The 22911-nt window shown below is 48.6% G+C and overlaps 1 pseudogene; it reads right to left on the bottom strand.

Annotated features, from left to right (window-relative positions):
• Positions 1 to 1540: 1540 nt before the first annotated feature.
• On the bottom strand, positions 1541 to 2731 carry LOC125547203 (uncharacterized; annotated as a pseudogene).
• Positions 2732 to 22911: the final 20180 nt, after the last annotated feature.

The following is a 22911-nucleotide window of genomic DNA, read 5'->3' as shown; positions in this document are numbered from 1 at the left end:
GGCTCGGCTGGGGCTTCCGAATATGTTTCGGTTTCTGGCTTTTGATGTTAGGCTTAGGTGAGTGGTTTGGGTAGTGGCCCAGCTAGCACCCCTTCATCATTTTGGATAGAAGTAGCGGCATGTGTTGCTAAGATGGTGGATTCAGACTCATTGTTGTAATACTTTGTAAGGTCCTGAGAATAATCAATAAAGTGGCCGTATGCATCTCCCAGATGCAGAGGCCGGGGGTCATCCTCCTTTTCTAAAAAAAAAAAACACACGAGGCTTTGGCGCAAATCTGATGTACATTTTCTGAGCTTGGTTCTTATCCATCTCAGGGGGAAGGCAGGCAGGCAGGAGAGTACAAGTGCCGATCTTGTCGGTTATGACAGCAGTAGCACATCGAGTCATACCAGAAAGTGAAGGCGAAGATCGGGCTCGATCTGATCTGCCGGATGCAACAAATGGACGGCAGGCCCATCCAGTTTGGATTTTTGATGTTTTATCTCCCGTATTGTATTCAGAGTGTCAGCTAGGCAGAGGGTGAAACGTTTCTAAACCTGTGCATGCGTGTCCTGGGTCAAGCTGCAATGCGAGACGACGATGTAAATGGACGTATGCGCACGTACATAGGAGACTCGGAGTACAACGAATCACCGTGAAGTTCCACGTGGGCGCTTAATTAGGGATTTTTTTTCCCGGGGAAACATAATGCATGATCTTCCAACCTACCGTTAACTATTTATATGCAGAGTGCCTCGAGCAAGCTAGCAGCTTAAGTTAATGCCCTTTTTATCTTCCGTATAATTGTGCCGAAAATCTAGTGGCTGATAGTTTAGTTTAGCAAAATATGGATGAACAAATTCATTGTGGAGGATCGGTTTGTTCTCCCTGGACATTCGTTCATTGCAGGAAAAGCTATGAAGCCTCAAAGTCGAGGAGTGGATCTCCAATTTGTCATGTTGATAATAGTTTTGATCGAAACTGGCGGCTCATGAGAGCAAGAGCTCCTCATTGACGCCTTAAGCGCTGCGAAGATTACTACCACTGACGGGCTCCCTAGTGGGCCCTGCCCATATTGCTCCCTCAACCACTGCTGTCGCTCTCGCTCAACGTTACAACTAACTGTTCCATCGGAGCTCCATTTCCCCATTGAGGACGAACCTCAATCTGGGCTCGAGAGATAGCTCTCCATACACTGATAAGGGATGTATAGATTCTCAAGAAGAGAGGAGCCGTGGTGCACCTCTGCCCCCCAACTGACTTACGAGCTGATTCATTAATTTGTATACACTGACTTGCGAGCTGTGCGGGCATACATGTATACTTACAAGTTGCTGAGCAACTCTGCAGAGGAAAACGCAAATTATTACCGGTAACATTTCAGGGATCAGCTTAGCAGCATGTCCATTTATATGCAACTTCAAACGATATGCGCAATATGTAACACATGCTGCTAAAGAGACTGACACGTAAATATGTAATACACCAAAATAACATGGCAAATCCAAACAAGGACTACAAGTAACTAAGGAGCAATTGTACCTTTGGATAGTAACTTTCACATAGTTCCGTGATTCATACAAGTGCACATGCTCGGAAAGACCCAAAGAGGTGGCTTGAAATCAGAATCGGACAATGCAGCTCACTCTAAGTTCTCAGCAACAAATTCCTCACAAGATCCATCGGCCAAGGAATACTCGATCCACTTTCTTTTGGCATCTGTGAAGTATATGCAGTCCCTTGGAACTCCTGGATGATCTGGACCAAGACAACTTGCAAAGAAATAACCTGAAAAGCATGTCATTCCTTTCGTCGGAACAACACGGCCTACAAAGTAAAAATATGTCAAGAACAATGTGCAGTCACTAAGGCTAGTAGTCCTTTTCCACTTGCCCTCCAGTGACTGCCACTGGAAAACATGAAACTCCTCTGGGCAGCCCCCAACGGCGCCAATGAGCAACAACTCATCAATACACTGTGCGAGACAGAAATATAAACACCCATGTGCGGCCTGTGATTCCAAATGATCTCCAAGAAACGTGAATTCCACTGAATTCTTGTCTGACAGATTGACCACGGCGAGACGGTAACATAGGTCACCGACATCTTCAGATCTGACCAGCGCATACAGGTTTCCCTTGAGAAAGATCAAATCCTCAAGCACGTAGGATTCAGTGCGTGACGCCATGCACCACTCAACATCCCCAAGATGGCAGTACTGGACGGCACGGCTGACCGTCGGAACGAAGGCAAGGACGAGATCGCCAGAGAGGAGGAGGTGACAGAAGGCTGCCGGTGGATGGGGGAGGTGAAACCGCTCGCCTGTGAGGAGGTGGACGAAGCTGAGCTCATGGTGGCTGGGGCTGGCCATGGCGATGCGACTTCCGAAAGAGTAGAAGGCAGCAGGGTTAGGATCAACATCAGGGAGGGGGAGGCGGAAGCGCAGGCGGCGGCGGAGGGGGAGGTGGAACAGGGCTCAAGATCCGGGGACAAGGAGGAGGTGCGGGGCTTGGGAGGCGAGGCTGGACGGTGACGGAGGGAGGAGATCCCGGTAGGTTGCGCGGAGGGCGAAGAAATCCTGGAGGGTGGTCAGGCGACTCGCGATCTGGGGGATGAGCTCGGGTAGGAAGTAGGGTGACGAGGTTGTTGCCGCGGGATTTGGGGACGAGGTGGAGGAGGAGGAGGCCAGGATGGTGGCCGGCGGTGATAATTCTCTCCGGTGCGTCGCCGGCTTCGTCATTTCACTCATTGGATCTGCTGCCGGGTGATGTGTTGGATTTGCGAGTGTTCTTCTAAGAGAGAATTCCTTATCTGGCCCTTTCTTAATTGCATTTTTGGCCCTAAAATTAACTTTTTCCTTTTTTAACACCACAACTTCATTTTCTTCCTTATTTGATAAAAGGGGACGGAGTTGCAGAATGAGGCCAGTAATAGCAGAGAATGGAGAGGAAAGTTAACTTTGTGCTGGCATTAGCACCTGCAAAGTGGCGATGAGGAAGGAAGGAGCCTTGCGGGAGAAAGTTTCAGAGCATTCACGCTGTTCTCTGAAAATTGTAAGTATCAATTGAACTTGACTGACTTTGCTCTGAAAAGATGCAACATTATGAACTATTGACCACCAAATTCCGTAGGTTCATAGTGAACTGCTGAACCTTCTAATATATGAGCTTTGTTAACCAATAAATAGGTTGCATTGTTCTGGCTAATTTCAATTGGCTTCGAAAGCAAAGATGGATAATTCTTCTCACAGTATGTTCTCTTTGGCAGCACAACTGAGGGTGAGCAACACACAGAGTTTCAACATGGGAAGATGGAATGGAACACTGCTTCTGAAAAGCAGGTTGGTTGCAGTACGAACTTCCTTAGCACCCTCAAACTACACTTTGCAGGATTGAAACCGCCCGCTTCCATGTATGTTGGTTTGTATCGGGAGAGCAAGTGAAATTGTCAACACATTCTCATCAAGAGCTGATAAAACAGAGACAGAGACTGCACAACTCCTCAACGTTGCGACAACATTCTTTGCACTTGTACAGCTGGGTAACCCCTTTCTCTCTTTTGCTCGCGTATTGGTGCAACTCCAGTTTAGACTTCTGAGCTTTCTTCGTATCTTAGGTTGGGTAAGACAGTATTTGTGATGTACGTGCTTGTTTTTCATGGTGCACTCAGAATTGCTTTATGTGTGCTCATAAGCTAGCTAATAATTGCTTGGCTTGTTTGCATATCTAATAAATGCTACATGTTCTTCACTTGATATTACCTTACTCTGCATTTGTCAGATTTTGCAACCGGGGTTCCGGTATTCTGAACTTTATCGCTTAAATTCATTACGTCGCAACGTGGGTCGCCTGCATGATGATGTAATACAACAGGTCGCATCTCCCACCCTAATAGAAGGAAACATCTGTCACCTATTAAAAGAAGGGAAATTCCATGAGCCTGAAAGATTGACACCTAAGGTTTTACACATGATATGCCCAATATGGCCTCGGTAAACCAACATTATTTCTCTAAGCTGGAATTATATGAAATATTGGTTCTACAAATCATCCGGGAAATAGTATTATGCCTTACAGGCTTGTCGAAAAGATTCACAAAGTCGTGGACATTACATACCCATGTTCAGAGGCATAGTACGCTGCTCATGCTGAAATAGCAGTGGATAAAATACATTATGTATGTACAGTAGACTATATATGTCTTTTATTAAAGAGTAGGTTCTAGTGTGAACCATTACCCTGATGACTACTCATCCGAGTTGGAGATGCTCCCCTACTGGTGGTACGTAGCATCGTCGTCTGCTTGGTCACTGTCATCATAGACAAATGACATTCTATAAAGATTCCATATTAATTGAGGATAAAACATTCAGTTCTCATACCATAATTGAAAAAAAAAACGGCAACAAAACTGAAGATGGCAATCACTAGCTACATAAAAGGACACCGAAAGTAGCAGCAACATATGAAATAGGAAACACAAACAACTCGGAAATCGAAAGATAATTAATTATTAACAAACATAACATATATTGAACATAAGAGCCAATCATCAAATCACCATACTACATCCACAGCAGTCCCATGGAAACATGGACACCATATGGCAATGGCATGACTCAATCCCTACCCCCAGAAGTAAGGATAGAAGGGCGAACTAAGATTCTATTCTCACGTGTAGAATCGAGTTTCCCTAAACCAAGGATAACACATATTCCATTATAATCTAATCGTAGTCCATGAACTTCTGTCCCTCTCATCCTTGACAAATGGCTGGCTAACACTCACTGTGAAGTGTGAACCACACCAACTATCTTCATATGACATTCAGTCCTTCGATACTCACCATTCCAAGCATGTCATAACAAAAGATGCAAAGCATAATCAAACTTGAAGGGCCCTACCGCCAGCCCACCCACATAAAAAGGGAAAAATGCACACCATCATCAATTCAACATGCCAGTAAAAGCACATTCAAGCAGACGAGGTTGTGTACAAAAAAGGATGTGCTTCTTCGGACTGTATTATGAAATGCTGCCCTAGAATACTGCACACTGTCTTATGAGCTGATTAAGTAATACATGTACACTGACTTGCGAGCTGCTACGTGAATACATGTACACTTACTACCAAGTTGGTGCAATCACAGAGCCGCGGAGAAAGAAGCAAAACATGACATAGTACTGATTTATGAGACTTGCAAATTATTATATTATCAGCATTTCAGGGATCAGCTTAGCCCCATGTCCTATTATATGCTGCTAAAGAGACAGATACATAAACATTTTATTCACAAGGATAACATGTTGAAACCAAACAAGAATAACAAGTCACTAGGGAGCAAATGTACCTTTAGGGAGCAACTTCCATATAGGACAGTGGCCCATAGGAGTGCATCAGTACTGGAGGACATGGATGACAGTCGGAAGGAAGGCGAGGATGAGATCGCCGGAGAGGAGGAGGCGACTGAAGTCTGCTGGTGGATAGGGGAGACAGAATTGTTCTCCGTCAGATATAAGTCACCAGTGAGACTGAGTCATGATGGGACTCGAAGGCGAAGGTACTCTCCGTTGGATGCAACAATGGATGGTGGAATGAGTCGCATGGAAGTATGATACACTTTTTTTTACGATGAAAACTGGTACTATATATTGTCAGCACTCAGCACACAGCATACAATCGTTACCCAAAATAGGCTTCAGAGCGTCGGAGACATCAGCTAGGCGCACATTATCGTCTATCTCCATGTATGTAGGCAGCCAGTTTGTGTGCAAGAGTGTTGCTTTCCAACTCGTGCGGTCAACACATACCGCTGAACACAAACATCGTTGGAAGTTGTTTGCCAAATGTGGCCCTCATCATCGATAATGTACTGTGAGAAAAGACCTACCGGTGAATACGGGGATCGTTGCCAGCTCAGCAAGAAGTTGACGCACACCACGTCCATGATAAGATGACAACATTTTGACATGTGACAGCGAATTGTTTCCTGATGCCTCCCTGTCCAAGTGTTGCACGTTTCAAACTTCTCTTAAAACATGATTTTCCTCTTTATCTAGAGTCTCGTCTATGGATGAAACTATTTCCACGAACTACGACAAGTAGAAGGAATGACAAGCAAGCTACAAGTATGCAGAACAATATATTGAGCTAGTCAAATGCTCTTAAACAAGGAAAGGATGGTCGTTGCATTAGTTATCCATCCACCACATAAATATAGTAATATACTTATTTGATTTTATTATGAAATGAAAATGTGAATCCTGCCATCCATGTTCTTCAATGAAGCGGTTGCTGGCTCTCCGTCATCCGTTGGAAGCAGAAGACTTATATTTTGAATGACATGTGATACATGATGACAAAAGTGCAAAATAAACCCCAGAATATCACGTTTTGGCCACATAACCCCCTCACCTCTAAAACCAGGATCTTAATCCCTCAACTTTTAAATACCAGACGCGAACTAACCTGTGGTTAGATGGTTAGAGGGACTGTGGTATCCCCATCCCACCAGAGTTCAAATCCTGGTGCTCGCATTTATTCCTGAATTTATTCCAGCACACTAGTGCAGAAATGGGCTATAATCCCGGTTCGTGTCTCCAACCGAGACTAAAGGTGTCTAACCTTTAGTCCCGGTTTGTGACACAAATAGGATAGACCATTAGGCCGGGACACCCCTTTAGTCCCGGTTTGTGACACAAACCAGATCTATAGGTCACAAATGAACCGGCACTAATGCTTAGCCGTTCGAACCGGGACTAAAGGTACCATTAGTACCAGACCAAAATCAAACAGGGACTAATGTGTCTCACATAAGGTCGTTTTTCTAGTAGTGGGATTATGGGAGACTTCATAAATTTCAAGATGATATGCCGGCTCAGTCTTTCGTAAGTGGTCATAGGGGTAGGATGTGCTTGTGTACGTTCATAGGGGTGAGTGTATGCGCGTGTATATGCCTGATCCCAAACACAATGAATACCGGATCTATAGGTCACAAATGAACCGGCACTAATGCTTAGCCGTTCGAACCGGGACTAAAGGTACCATTAGTACCAGACCAAAATCAAACCGGGACTAATGTGTCTCACATAAGGTCGTTTTTCTAGTAGTGGGATTATGGGAGACTTCGTAAATTTCAAGATGATATGCCGGCTCAGTCTTTCGAAAGTGGTCATAGGGGTAGGATGTGCTTGTGTACGTTCATAGGGGTGAGTGTATGCGCGTGTATATGCCTGATCCCAAACACAATGAATATCGAGCTCAATGTGCTTGGTACGACGATGATGAACCGGGTTGGCGGAGAGGTAAATAGCAGAGACGTTGTTGTAGTAGACCACCGTCGCCTTGTCAACAGGTCACGAGAGCTGAAGAAAAAGTTGACGAAGCCAGGAGCAGTCGGTGACGATACTCAGCCTCAGTGCTAGACCGTAGGCTGCCTCTTGGACGACCATGAAATGAGTGATGGACCAAGGAAGACACAGTAACCCGAGGTGGATCAACGGGTGTCCGGGCAGCCGGCCTAGTTGGCATCGCAGTATGCGGTGAGGTCGGTGGTGGCGGAGGCGCGCAACGTGAGGACAAGATCCATAGAGCGACGGATATGATGGAGAATCCGCTTTACGGAGGCCCAATGAACATCCCGGGGGCATGCATATGAAGGCGCGCCTGCTAAACTACATACTGGAGCTCAGGTCGAGTAAGGGTGAGGTAGTGAAGAGCACCAACAATAGACCGGTAGAAGGTAGCGTCCCAAGCAAGAGAACCATCCGTAGCAGAGAACTTGGCCTTCATGTCGACAGGCATGACCGCGGGTTTGCAATTAAGCATTCCGGCGCTAGCTGCTGAGACCCCCTTTGCTAGCTAAGTGAGTCGATCTACTCCTGCTGCCGCTGGAATTTGACTGCCAAGTCCGCATGCGCTGATTCTAGGCCTTAAAGGCGTTCATAGTCTAGCTTCCTCTGCTCCTCCTCCATCTTCCTCTTCTTCTCCTCCACGATCTTCTTTCTCGCACGTGTTCTGTAGTCGGCGTTCCAGTCCGAAAACCCCTCATACCACGACACGCGTAAGCTCGTCGTTCTCTCTATTGGGCTCGAACACCCCCGATCGAGCCTCTTCTATTGCAACAAGTAGCTTATCTTCGGCTCCGTCCAGACATGCCTTCTTCGAAACTTTGCTTGTCTTCGGGTCCAACTCCCCCCCACGCGCATAGAACCAAGTCCTACACCTGGGGGGGGGGCAGTTCAATGTTTCTGGAGTGACACCTGCATCCAGCATCTCTTTCTCAGACTTATCCCACTTAGGCATTCCCACCGCATAGCCACCTGGCCCCAGCTTATGGAACTTATCCTTTTTTGCAGCATTGGCCTTGTTTATTCTCGACCGTTTCTTAGATAATTCCGAATCCTTGAATTTCACGAAATCGTCCCAATGAGCACTTTGCTTATCTAGTGTTCCCTCGAATACTGGAGTCTTCCTTCCTCCCTTGACGTACTTGGCCCATTCACGAATCTTGTGGTTCTTGAATGCAACCGCCATCTTGCTAAGAGCAGCATCCTTGACTTTCTCCACATCTGCATCTGTGAAATGATCTGGTAGGGTGAAATGTTCCATGATCGTTTCCCAAAGCAGAAGTTTTTGTCTGTCATCGACAAAAGTAACTCCTGGACGTGGCTTTGCTGGCTCTCTCCATTCTTGAAGGGAGATCGGGAGTTGGTCCTTCACAAGAATTCCGAACTGACGAATGAACTTGTCCGCAATCTTCTTAGGCGCTAATGGTTTGCCATTAGGTTTGATGGCCTCGATATTGTACTTTACACCCTCCTTCAAATTTTTGTTCGGGCCTCGTTTCCTGTTGCCTGAAGATTTGCTCGATCCGGATGGCTGAAAGAAGAAAGATCGATTCGTTAATATATCTTCAAGTCATTTAAAACATGTGATGATTACCAGATGCCTGCTATAAATATATATATACCTCGCTGGTCTTTGTTGTTTCAAGATCAACATTTTCTTCGTCATGTTCATAGTTCATGACTTCATCAATTCGGTCGTCGCGATCGAATATCATATCACCCTCCCCGGTGTTGTTTAGATATTCGGAGCCGTCATAATCTTCTTCATTCTGATCATCATCTGGCCCGCGAGGATTGCGTATGATATTGAACAGGGCCTCTTCTCCCTCTCTGCCGGTATTGTCCGCCATAGGTTTTGTTTAACTAATCCAAAAGAAATATATTCAAATTACAATGCATGGATGCAATCAACTAATAAGGAAAAACTGAATCAATCATAGTACATAATAAGCATCATCGAATATAATCTCGAATACGTCGTCTCGAATAATAGATATAATCTCAAATACATCGTCTCGAATAATAGATGTAACCTCGAATACATCGTCTCGAATAATAGATATAATATCGAATACATCACTAGCTAGCTAGCTAGCAAGCTAATAAAGATCGAATACTACAGAGTAATCTAGGCCACTCACGGTTCCTGAGGTGCGGGCGGTGGACACCCAAAGAGAAGGAACCATCACTGGATCATAGCTTGGGTGATCTCCCAAAAGAACCTGCCAGGTATTGGAGAACCTGACGTCCATAGCAGCCATGTAGCAATGGACGTGCTCGTCCTCCTCCCTAACACGGCGACGTACCACCTCCGGCGGGGCCGGCTCCCTCCGCACCGAAAGTGGCCCACGCGAACGCCACCAGAGGAGATGAGGGTCGACGACGGGACCCGGGGCCGGGTTCCTCACCAAGCGTCGCGCCCCTGAAGGTAGCACCTCCCAGTGCCAGCCTGACGGAGCCCAGTCCCGGACATGGGTCCTCTGAAGCAGGACGTCGTCGCGAACGGGTCGACGGCGAGGATGCGGGCCAGGCATCGTCGACAACAAATACTATATGCCGCAAAAGTAAAGTAACATTTTTTAAATGATGGATTGTGATTTCATATATGCAAATTCTAAATTTTATAACTAAAAATATAAGAAACTAAAAAAACATCGACTATCGTCTAACAATTTGAAATTAATCTAATTTATCTACTAAAACTAACATTTCCAAAATTTCTAACATTTCTATATAACTAACATTTCGATAACATTTGTATAAAAAACAGAAAAAACCTTTGACATTATATATATTATAACTAATATTTCTATATACTATTTGACATTAATCTAATCTAATTAATTAATTCATCTAAAACTTTGTATGAAAAACAGAAAAACAAAAAAAACTAAAAACTAAAAACAGAAAAATTGTGTGTGTGTGCGCGTGTAGTGTGTGTGTGTGTGCATGTAGTGTGTGTGTGCGCGCGCGTGTGTGTGCGCTACGGCCGGCGTCGGCGCGCGGTGGCTTTGATCGATTGGAGGGAGGAGAGGGGCCGGAGGAGGGGCTCACGGCGTGCGCGGGCGAGGTCAAGGCGATGGCGACGGCGAGACGACGGCGACGGTGAGGCGAGGTCGCGATCCAAGGCGACGACGGCGAGGCAAGGGGATGGCGACGGGGGCGCCGCGGAGTCGACGGGGACGATGCGACGAGGACGCGGGCGTCGCGGAGTCGACGGGGACAGCGCGACAGGGGCGGCGACGGCGCGGGACGGGGTGGCGGCAGAGAGAAGTGAGATGAGAAACTGAAATTTTTCGAAGTCTTTCTTAAATAGAACCCACCTTTAGTACCGGTTGGAGCCACCAACCGGTACTAAAGGTCTGTTTTGACCAGGCGAAGCGGCGGGAACCGCACCCCCTTTAGTACCGGGTCGTGGCACCAACCAGTACTAAAGGCCCCCCCTTTAGTACCGGTTGGAGCCACGACCCGGTACTAAAGGGTGTGCGCTGCCAGGCGAGGGGCGCAGAAGTTTAGTCCCACCTCGTTAGCCGAGGGGCACTCGCACCTGCTTATAAAGCCCCGCCGTCGCTGCTGTCTCGAGCTCCTCTCTTAAGCAGGCCTTCTGGGCCTACCTCTTCTGCGATGCCCTGTTGGGCCTACTGGGCTAGCGGGCCTGCATCCTGGCCCAACTAGAATTTGGGTTTCTAGTCATTTGCAGGCGACTGTGGCCCAGTAGGTGGGCTTTTTTTCTTATTTTTTTGCTTTATTTATTTTTGTTTTATTTATTTTAGAGTTGTTTTTTACCGTATTTAGAGTTTGTGAATATTTTTGCTTTAGGTACAAAAAATTACAAACTTTCTGTTAGTACCGGTAGTTTACAAATTTGAATAGTTCAAATTTTGAATTATTTGAAATTTGTGTGAATCACTAGTTTGTGAATAACTTAACTTTGAAAATATATTTTTCAGTGATTCTTTTTTCTTATGTTTAATATTAGTGTGTTTTATCATTATATTCAATTTGGTAATGCTTAGGTTATTTAAAAAATGAAATGCCTTTGTAACGGATGAGTTTCCGTCCGAAAGCCTGATACTTCGAAAGAGATTGTCCATTTTGTACACGAAGTGCATCCAGTTTTTGCGGTAACCCTCACTACTTTTTTGCACATGCTATGTGGGTGAAATTATGATACCATGCCAACTTTCAACCTTTTCTGAGTTCATTTGAAATGCTTTTCAATTTCAGGGTCATTTAGCTGAAAAAAAATCAATAAATGCATGAAAGAATTTGCTTGCACATAAAATTTCTTCGCGTTTCAAATGCCAAAACACATAACTAGCTACCCTAACTATTACAGAGATCCCTCCTGGGTGTGAAACACAGAAGAAAGTAATGATAGTGAAGCCGATCACATCCCAGATCTTTGGGTGTGAAACTTTTTCTTCGCTTGTATCCCTTTGCGCCGTAGCCATGGAAAATCTTCATCATTTAACTGGATGCTCGGGTCAATATTCACTGTGAATGGAGCAATTTCATCAAACTTTTCATAATCTCCTGACATGTCTGTCTTGTCATCCACTCCCACGATGTTTCTCTTCCTAGAAAGAACTATGTGCCGCTTTGGCTCATCGTACGATGCATTCGCTTCCTTATCTTTTCTTTTTCTCGGCTTGGTAGACATGTCCTTCACATAGAAAACCGGTGCCACATCATTGGCTAGGACGAATGGTTCGTATGCATACACAAGATTGTTGAGATCCACTGTTGTCATTCCGTACTGCGGGTCTTCCGTTACCGCGCCTCGTGTCATATTGACCCATTTGCACCGAAACAAAGGGACCTTCAAACCACGTCGATAGTCAAGTTCCCATATGTCCTGTATATAACCATAATATGTTTCCTTTCCTGTCTTGGTTTCTGCATCAAAGCGGACACCACTGTTTTGGTTGGTGCTCTTCTTATCTTGGGCGATCGTGTAAAATGTATTACCATTTATCTCGTACCCTTTGAAAGTCATTATATTCGAAGATGGTAACTGGGACAGCAAGTACAAGTCATCTTCAATAGAGGCGTCATGCATGGTACGTGTCTGCAACCAGCTGGCGAAACTCCTGGTTTGTTCACGTGTAATCCAGTCATCAGACCGCTCCGGGTGTTTGGAGCGTAGCAAATTCTTGTGTTCATCCATATACGGAGCCACCAAGGCGGAATTCTGTAGAACTGTGTAGTGTGCTTCAGTGAGAGAATGTCCGTCCATACATATTATTTGTTCCCCTCCTAGTGTGCCTTTTCCATCTAGTCTGCCATTATGCCGCGATTCAGGAACACCAATTGGCTTAAGGTCAGGAATAAAGTCAATGCAAAACTCAATGACCTCCTCATTTTCACGGCCCTTGGAGATGCTTCCTTCTGGCCTAGCATGGTTATGAACATATTTCTTTAAGACTCCCATGAACCTCTCAAAGGGGAACATATTGTGTAGAAATACAGGACCCAACACGTTAATCTCTTCACATAGGTGAACTAGGACGTGCGTCATGATGTTGAAGAAGGATGGTGGGAACACCAACTCGAAACTAACAAGACATTGCACCAAATCATTCTCTAACCTTGGTATGATTTCTGGATCGATTACCTTCTGAGAGATTGCTTTGAGGAATGCACATATCTTCATAATGGCTAATCAAACATTTTCCGGTAGAAGCCCCCTCAATGCAACCGGAAGCAGTTGCATCATAATCACGTGGCAGTCATGAGACTTTAGGTTCTAGAACTTTTTCTCTGCCATGTTTATTATTCCCTTTATATTCGACGAGAAGCCAGACGGTACCTTAATACTGAGCAGGCATTCAAAGAAGATTTCCTTCTCTTCTTTGGTAAGAGCGTAGCTTGCATGACCCTGATGTATGCCGTCTTTTCCGTGCATACGTTGCTGGTCCTCCCGTGCCTCCGGTGTATCTTTGGTCTTCCCATACACGCCCAAGAAGCCAAGCAGGGTCACACAAAGATTCTTCATCACGTGCATCACATCGATTGCAGAGCGGACCTCTAGGTCTTTCCAATAGGGCAGGTCCCAAAATATAGATTTCTTCTTCCACATGGGTGCGCGTCCGTCAGCGTCATTCGGAACAGGTTGTCCACCAGGACCCTTTCCAAAGACCACCTTCAAATCCTTGACCATATCATGTACATCAGCACCAGTACGATGGCGAGGCTTCGTCCGGTGATCCGCCTCACCTTTGAAATGCTTTCCTTTCTTTCTTACGGGATGCCTGCTCGGAAGAAATCGACGATGTCCCAGGTACACATTCTTCTTACAATTAGCCAAATATATACTATCGGTATCGTCCAAACAGTGCGTGCATGCGCGGTATCCCTTGTTTGTCTATCCTGAAACGTTACTGAGAGCAGGCCAATCATTGATGGTCACGAACAGCAACGCCTTTAGGTCAAATTATTCCCCCATGTGCTCATCCCACGCACGTACACATGTTACATTCCACAGTTGTAAGAGTTCTTCAACTAATGGCCTTAGGTACACATCAATGTCGTTGCCGGGTTGCTTAGGGCCTTGGATGAGCACTGGCATCATAATGAACTTCCCCTTCATGCACAACCAAGGAGGAAGGTTATACAAACATAGAGTCACATGCCAGGTGCTATGGTTGCCGCTTTGCTCCCCAAAAGGATTAATGCCATCTGCGCTTAGACCAAACCATACGTTCCTTGCGTCATCTGCAAACTCCTTCCCGTACTTTCTTTTGATTTTTCTCCACTGCGACCAGTCAGCGGGTACTCTCAACTTTCCGTCTTTCTTACGGTCTTCTCTGTGCCATCGCATCGCCTTGGCATGCTCTTTGTTTTGGAACAAACGTTTCAACCGTGGTATTATAGGAGCATACCACATCACCTTGGCAGGAATCTTCTTCCTGGGGCGCTCGCCCTCGACATCACCAGGGTCATCGCAGCTGATCTTATAGCGCAATGCACCGCATACTAGGCAAGCGTTCAAATCCTCGTACTCACTGCGGTAGAGGATGCAATCATTAGGGCATGCATGTATCTTCTGCACCTCTAACCCTAGAGGGCAGACAGGCTTCTTTGCTTCATACGTACTCTCGGGCAATTCATTGTCCTTTGGAAGCATATTCTTTGTCATTACCAGCAACTTTCCAAATCCCTTGTCAGATACACCATTCTCTGCCTTCCATTGTAGCAATTCCAGTGTGGTGCCCAGCTTTTTCTTGTCACCTACGCAATTCGGGTACAACAATTTTTTGTGATCTCTAACATCCGCTGCAACTTCTTCTTCTCCAAATCACTTGCGCAGTTTCTCTTTGCATCGGCAATGGCCCGACCTAGATCATCAACGGGCTCATCCGATGCCTCTTCTTCAGCTTCTTCCCGCATTGCCAGCTCAGCTTCTTCCCGCATTACCGGCTCAGCTTCTTCCCTCATTGTTGTATCATCGTATTCAGGGAACCCATGGCCAGGATAGCTGTCGTCGTCCTCTTCTTCTTCATTGTCTTCCATCATAACCCCTCTTTCTCCATGCTTGGCCCAAACATTATAGTGGGGCATGAAACCGGACTCAAACAAGTGGACGTGAATCGTTCTTGACATAGAGTAATTGTGACCATTCTTACAGCCAGCACATGGACAAGGCATAAAACCATCCGCCCGCTTGTTTGCCTCAGCTGCAAGCAGAAAAGTATGCACGCCATTAATGAACTCGCGAGAGCATCGGTCATTGAGGGAGTCCTGGATTAGGGGGTGTTCGGATAGCCGGACTATACCTTCAGCCGGACTCCTAGACTATGAAGATACAAGATTGAAGACTTCGTCCCGTGTCCGGATGGGACTTTCCTTGGGGTGGAAGGCAAGCTTGGCGATGCGGATATTCAAGTTCTCCTACCATTGTGACCGACTCTATGTAACCCTAACCCTATCTGGTGTCTATATAAACCGGAGGGTTTTAGTCCGTAGGACAACTTGATCAACTCCATAGACAACAATCATACCAGAGGCTAGCTTCTAGGGTTTAGCCTCCTCGATCTCGTGGTAGATCTACTCTTGTACTACCCATATCATCAACATTAATCAAGCAGGACGTAGGGTTTTACCTCCATCAAGAGGGCCCGAACCTGGGTAAAACATCATGTTCCCTGCCTCCTGTTACCATCCGGCCTAGACGCACAGTTCGGGACCCCCTACCCGAGATCCGCCGGTTTTGACACCGACATTGGTGCTTTCATTGAGAGTTCCTCTGTGTCGTCGCCGTTAGGCCCGATGGCTCCTTTGATCATCAGCAGCGATGCGGTCCAGGGTGAGTCTTTTCTCCCCGGACAGATCTTCGTCTTCGGCGGATTCGCTCTGCGGGCCAATTCTCTTGGCCACTTGGAGCAGATCGAAAGCTACGCCCCTGGCCATCAAGTCAGGTTTGGAAGCTTAAACTACACGGCTGACATCCGCGGAGACTTGATCTTCGACGGGTTCGAGCCACGGCCAAGCGCGCCGCACTATCTCGAGGGGCATGATCTAGCTCTGCCTCCGGACAGTGTCCTGGAGGCCACTCACGCTTCGGTTCCGACCTCTAACTCGGAGCCTATCGCGCCAATCGAGGACGAGCGGTTGGACGCCACCTCGGGGGCTGCGACCTCAAAGGCGATCAAGCCGAACGCTAGCCCCGCACTCTGCATGATCCGTGACTCCGAGGATCCGGACTCCTCCCCGGACTCCAAAACCCCTGTGCTCCTGCCAATCGAATCCGATTGGGCGCCGATAATGGAGTTCACCGCCGCAGACATCTTTCAGCACTCGCCTTTTGGCATCATCCTGAATTCTCTTAAGTCTCTCTCTTTATCAGGAGAGCCCTGGCCGGATTACGGTCAGCGAGGATGGGATACGGACGACGAAGAAATTCAAAGCCCACCCACCACCCACTTTGTAGCCACTGTCGACGATTTAACCGACATGCTTGACTTCGGCTCCGAAGACATCGACGGTATGGAAGACGATGTAGGAGACAAACAGGAACTAGCACCTGTAGGGCACTGGAAGGCCACCTTGTCATATGACATATATATGGTGGATACTCCGAAGGATGGAGATGGCGATGGAACAGTGGGGGAGGACACCCCCAAGAAACAGACAAAGCGCCGGCGTCAGCGGCGCCGCTCTAAATCCCGCCAAAGCAAAAACGGTGATTCCGGCACGGGAGATAATACTACCCCGGACAGCGCCGAAGAACACCCACCTCAGCAGGATTCGGCACAGGAAGATGGAGAAGCCAGCCCTCATGAGAGAGCGGCAGACCAAGAGGTTGAGGACGATAACTATATGCCTCCCTCCGAAGACGAGGCAAGCCTCGATGACGACGAATTCGTCATACCATCACACCCCGCCGAACAAGAGCGTTTTAGACGCAGGCTTTTAGCCACTGCAAGCAGCCTCAAGAAAAAGCAGCAGTAGCTTAGAGCTGCCCAAGATTTGCTAGCTGACAGATGGACTGAAGTCCTTGCGGCCGAAGAGTATGAACTCGAACGCCCCTCCAAGAGTTACCCAAAGCGCAGGCCGCTACCCCGATTAGAGGAGGAAGCACCTACATCACCAGCGCATGATATGGCAGACCGGCCACCTCGCGGCCGTGACAGAGAGGTCTCTCGACCCTCCACCCAAGCCATGCCCCGATGCCACTCAACTAAGGCACAGGAAAATGCGCCAGACCTGCGAGACGTACTGGAGGACAAGGCAAGACAAACAAGATCGATCTACGGATCGCGCAGGCGCCCTACGGCGCGTGACGATGATCTTCACTTCAGATACAACAAATCCGGCCGGGCCGAACACAACAGACATAGCTCTTCCGAGTTACGTCGTGATATAGCCCAGTACAGAGGCGCCACACACCCGCTATGCTTCACGAATGAAGTAATGGAGCATAAAATCCCAGAGGGTTTCAAACCCGTAAACATCGAATCATACGATGGCACAACAGACCTGGCGGTATGGATCGAGGATTATCTCCTTCACATCCACATGGCACGCGGCGATGATCTACATGCCATCAAATACCTCTCGCTCAAACTTAAAGGACCGGCCCGGCATTGGCTTAATAGCTTGCCAGCAGACTCAATCGGTTCTTGGGAGGACCTGGAAGCCGCATTCCTCGACAACTTCCAGGGCACTTACGTGCGACCACCGGATGCCGACGACTTAAGCCACATAACTCAGCAGCCAGAGGAATCGGCCAGAAAATTCTGGACATGGTTCCTAACAAAGAAAAACCAGATTGTCGACTGTCCGGATGCAGAGGCCCTAGCAGCCTTCAAGCATAACATCCGCGATGAGTGGCTTGCCCGGCACCTGGGACAGGAAAAGCCGAAATCTATGGCAAGCCCTCATGACACTCATGACCCGCTTTTGTGTGGGAGAAGACAGCTGGCTAGCTCGCAGTAACAACTTATCAAAGAACCCTGGCAATTCGGATACCAAGGACAAAAGTGGCAGGACACGTCGGAATAAGCAAAAACGCCGTGTTAGCAGCGACAGCAATGAAGACACGGCAGTCAATGCCGGATTCAAAGGCTATAAATCCGGTCAGCGGAAAAAGCCGTTCAAAAAGAATACTCAGGGCCCGTCCAGTTTGGACCGAATACTCGACCGCTTGTGCCAGATACATGGCACCCCCGAAAGGCCAGCCAATCACACTAACAGAGATTGTTGGGTGTTCAAGCAGGCAGGCAAGTTATGAGCCGAAAACAAAGACAAGGGGCTGCACAGCGACGACGAGGAGGAGCCCAAGCCGCCGAACAACAATGGATAGAAGGGTTGTCCCCCACAAGTGCGGACGGTGAACATGATATACGCAACCCACATTCCGAAGAGGGAGCGGAAACGTGCGCTACGGGACGTATACACGATGGAGCCAGTCGCCCCGAAGTTCAACCCATGGTCCTCCTGCCCGATCACTTTTGATCGAAGGGACCATCCCACTAGCATCTGTCATGGCGGCTTCGCCGCATTGGTTCTCGACCCAATCATCGACGGATTTCATCTCACAAGAGTCCTCATGGACGGCGGCAGTAGCCTGAACCTGCTTTACCAGGACACAGTGCGGAAAATGGGCATAGACCCCTCAAGGATCAAACCCACAAGAACGACCTTTAAAGGCGTCATACCAGGCGTAGAAGCCAACTGTACAGGCTCAGTAACACTTGACGTGGTCTTCGGATCCCCGGATAATTTCCGAAGCGAAGAGTTAATCTTCGATATAGTCCCGTTTCGCAGTGGCTATCACGCCCTGCTCGGACGAACCGCATTCGCAAAATTCAATGCGGTGCCACACTACGCATATCTCAAACTCAAGATGCCAGGCCCTCGAGGAGTAATCACGGTCAACGGAAACACCGAACGCTCCCTCCGTACGAAGGAGCATACGGCGGCTCTCGCAGCGGAGGTACAAAGTAGCCTTCTTCGGCAATTCTCCAGTCCGGCCATTAAAAAGCCAGACACTACCAAGCGCGCCCGGAGTAACCTACAGCAGGACCACCTGGCACACTCCGAGCAAGCGTAGCAATGCGGCCCCAACCCCAGCTTTCGCGACCTAGCGAAACTAGTACCTCGCGTACATAACTACGCCCTTGAAATACCATGGGCACAGGGGAAGGGGAAAAATAACGGCACGCCCAAAATACGGCTTAAAACTTACCAATGGCTGCCGGATTCTTTTTTTTAATTTTTTTCTTACTTTCAGGACTCCATACTTCGGATGACCTGTTCGGCAATTAGATTGCCGCACAAACTATGCAAGATCCAGGAAGGCAGACAAGCCATGCCGCATTATGGAACTCCCAGGTGGTCTCTGTTACGAGCGATATACCTACTTTATATATAATTCCGCGGCCTGCCCCTGGTCAGGACATACTGAATAGTCCAATATCTTTTGCTTACCGCACCATCTGTATCGTTCGGCTTTGATAAATAGCCTCTCCATAAACAATGCCTAGCTTTTTGTCTATTTTTTGCATTACTCTTTTCATATATATGTTCATTAATGACATGTTGCACCCGTACATTGTGGTACGGCAAGTACGCCAGGGGCTTCAGTACCCTTTCATATGGTGTGAGAAGTCCGTACACTTTCACAAGTGCGGCACCCCGAAGTTATAGCACTATATGCATCGGCTCCGAATCATGATTTGGGTCAATAGTTGGGTTTGCCCGGCTCCTATGTTTTGGTGCCTTACGTTCCGCTATATCAGCTAAGCTAGCACTAGGAGAACCACTACGATTGTGCCCCGGTTGAGCTGGGTTAAGCACCTCAGTGGAGAAAGCTAAAACTGACTGTCATGATGAGGCGAGAGACCGGTCGCTGTTCGAGAGGTTTTTCGAGTCCCTAAAGGCATATGTCGCTTCGAGCGAGGAGCTGGATAACCCCAGCCAAGGTATGGATAGCGCCCCGAACTCGGTCTTTCGAACTAGGGGCTTCGCCGAAATTTAAAATTATAAAGTTCTATGGCTAAGTGAGAGTGTTCAAGCATTATAGTCCGATTGCCTGGTTCGTCGTGCTGAGCGCCTCCCTCGAAGGACCCAACCATGGGAAAAAGAGCGCCCAGGTTTATCATCGAACATCCCAGCACTAGTGGCATGGGGGCAGAAGCCGACGACTGGCCATCTCTCAATTTTTGATAAACGGCCACACAGAAAATAATATTTTAAATTCAATAAGCATTGCTTAGCGCATATGAACAAGTTTTCAGCGCACAGGATAAACACGAGCGAATTCATTCAAAAATTACATCCTTGGTGCACTCATCTGCCACAAGGCGGGCACCTGCAAGAACATCCTTATAGTAGTTCTCCGGCTTGCGATGCTCCTTCCCCGGCGGCGGCCCGTCCGTCACAAGCTTCTCACCGTCCAGCTTACCCCAGTGCACCTTTACACGGGCAAGGGCCCTACGGGCACCTTCGATGCAGGCGGAGCGCTTGATGACCTCGAGCCTTGGACAGGCCTCCACCAGCCGCCGCACCATCCCGAAGTAGCTCCCAGGCAAGGCCTCTCCGGGCCACAGCCAAACTATGAAGCCCTTCATGGCCTGTTCGGCCGCCTTGTGGAGTTCGACCAGCTGTTTCAGCTGGTCGCTCAAGGGCACAGGGTGTCCGGACTCAGCATACTGAGACCAGAATACCTTCTCCGTCGAGCTGCCCTCTTCAGCTCGGTAGAATGCGGCGGCATCCACGCTGCGGGGAAGATCTGCGAAGGCCCCTGGAGAACTCCGGATTCGGGTAAGTAACAAGTAGTTTAATTTTATGTTTCTGCTTTTCATAAAGAATGCCTTACCCGCTGCTATCTTCTTCATGTCCTCCAACTCTCGGAGAGCCTTTTGGGCTTCGGTCTTGGCAGACTTGGCAGTCTCAAGGGCCGTCGCGAGCTCGGACGCTTGGGTCTTTGACTCAAGCTCCAAACTCTCATGTTTCTTCATGAGAGCCTGAAGCTCTTGCTGCACCTCGCCGACCTGAGACCCAAGTTTCTCTCGCTCGGTGCGCTCCGCGGACGTTTTCTTTTCGGCCTCGGACAGCGCCTGCTTGAGGGCCGCCACCTCAGTCGTGGCCCCTACAATAAGCAGTACAATCTTCCTATTTTTTGCAATCACGCCTCTCTATGGGCACCTTTTATAAGGTATTTCTTACCTTCTTTCTCCTCGAGCTGCTGCTTGGCACGGCCGAGCTCTTGCTCGGACTGCTCGAGTCCCTGTTTTAGGGTATCCACCTCCGCAGTCAGTGCGGCGGTGGCTAGCAGCGAAGCCTGCATACGCATATTGACTTCTTTATTATTAGACTCCTGCGAAATTTCATAGATCCTCTATTCGGCTTTTCTTTCCGAACGCCAAACAGAGCATCAGGGGCTACTGTCTATGCGGTAATATTTTTATATATTTTTACTTACCTCGAAGCCTGTTAGGAGGCCAGCGCAAGCTTCATTCAGCTCGCTCTTGGCGGACTGAACCTTCCGGATCACCGTACTCATAATAGTACGGTGCTCCTCGTCGATGGAGGCACCTTCAAGCACCTCCAGCAGATTGTCCGGCGCCTCCGGTTGGACGGAGACTGACGGCTCAGAAGGCTTGCTCCTCTTGGAAGGAGTTCGCCTGCCGCGGTCCGGAATCGTTGAAGATTCCGGCACGATGTCCGGCTTAAGGCCGGACTTGGAGCCCTAGGGGGTCTTGTCCCCTTCACTCCTGGGGTCCGGGAGGTCGCCTTGCGCCTCCTCCAGGACCACCTCCTCCTGCCCCGGAGCTCGTTGCGACGCCACTTCGGCATCATCCGCAGTGCGGGGGGAGACAGCAGGCGGAACAGAGTTCACATCCGATGAATCCAGGGAGCCGCTCGACGACTCGTTGAGTGCGGCCTGGGGCGGGCTGCATGATTATATTCGATATTAGGGGAAGCTGTGCAACAAAAGGAATATCATGAGTTACTCTGGTATCTGAACACTTACGATTTTGCCGGACGCTTGGCCCTGTCCGGCCATTCCTCTTTGCCCTCTTCGGTGTCAGGGGCGTAGTCTGGTGGAGGGGTCTTCCTTTTTCTAGACCCCTCGGCCTCCCCCGTTGGGGTGACCTTCCTCTTCTCTCCTCCCTCCACTGGAGAGGGAGAGTCTTCTTCTTCCTCCTCCTCGTTCTCGCGGGAGGAGGGCGCCTCGGACTCGTCAGATGACGAGTCCGACACCACCATGTTGCGGGCACTCTTTTGAGTCCCCGTGGTCTTCTTCTTCTTGACCTTCTTCTCCGGCACCACATAAGGCGCCGGGGCCAGCAGCTTCACCAGTAAAGCTGGGGCTGGATCTTCGGGCAGCGGAGCCGGATAGTTAATCGGCTCGGCTATCACCCGCCAAGCCTATCAGAGAAAAGGGAGTTTAGATCCCGCATAGTGTCAAACTATGAAAAAAGGCTTAACATCCTGTGAAGGGTGTAGATGGCATACCTTGCTAGCATGACGCTGCGAGCTGTATCCGCGGTCCTCGGAAGCGGATGCAGGAGCCTCGGGGCTCTTGAATAGCACCTTCCAGGCGTCTTCATACGTCGTGTCGAAGAGCCTGTTGAGGGTTTGGTGCTGCGCCGGGTCGAACTCCCACAGATTAAAATCCCGTTGTTGGCACGGGAGGATCCGGTGGACGAGCATAACCTGGATTATATTAACAAGCCGGACTGGCTTGTTCACCAGGGACTGGATGCATGTTTGCAATCCGGTCACCTCTTTTTCGTCACCCCACGACAGGCCCTCTCTTTCCAGGACATAAGCCGTGTGGGGGGTCTGGATCGGAACTCAGGGGCTGCGGTCCATTCCGGGTCGCGTGGCTCGGTGATATAAAACCACCCGGCTTGCCATCCCTTTAGGGTCTCCACGAAAGAGCCCTCGAACCATAGGACGTTGGCCATCTTGCCCGCCATAGCGCCTCCGCACTCCGCCTGGCTTCCGCGCACCACCTTGGGCTTGACGTTGAAGGTCTTGAGCCAGAGGCCGAAATGGGGGCGGACGCGGAGAAAGGCCTCGCACACGACGATAAATGCCGAGATGTTGAGGATGAAGTTTGGAGC

This window comes from Triticum urartu, chromosome 3A (genome assembly GCF_056163025.1).
Source record: "Triticum urartu cultivar PI428250 chromosome 3A, HENAU_Tu73, whole genome shotgun sequence".
In the NCBI taxonomy this organism is placed as follows: Eukaryota; Viridiplantae; Streptophyta; class Magnoliopsida; order Poales; family Poaceae; genus Triticum; species Triticum urartu.
This window is presented reverse-complemented; position numbering and strand designations above follow the sequence as displayed.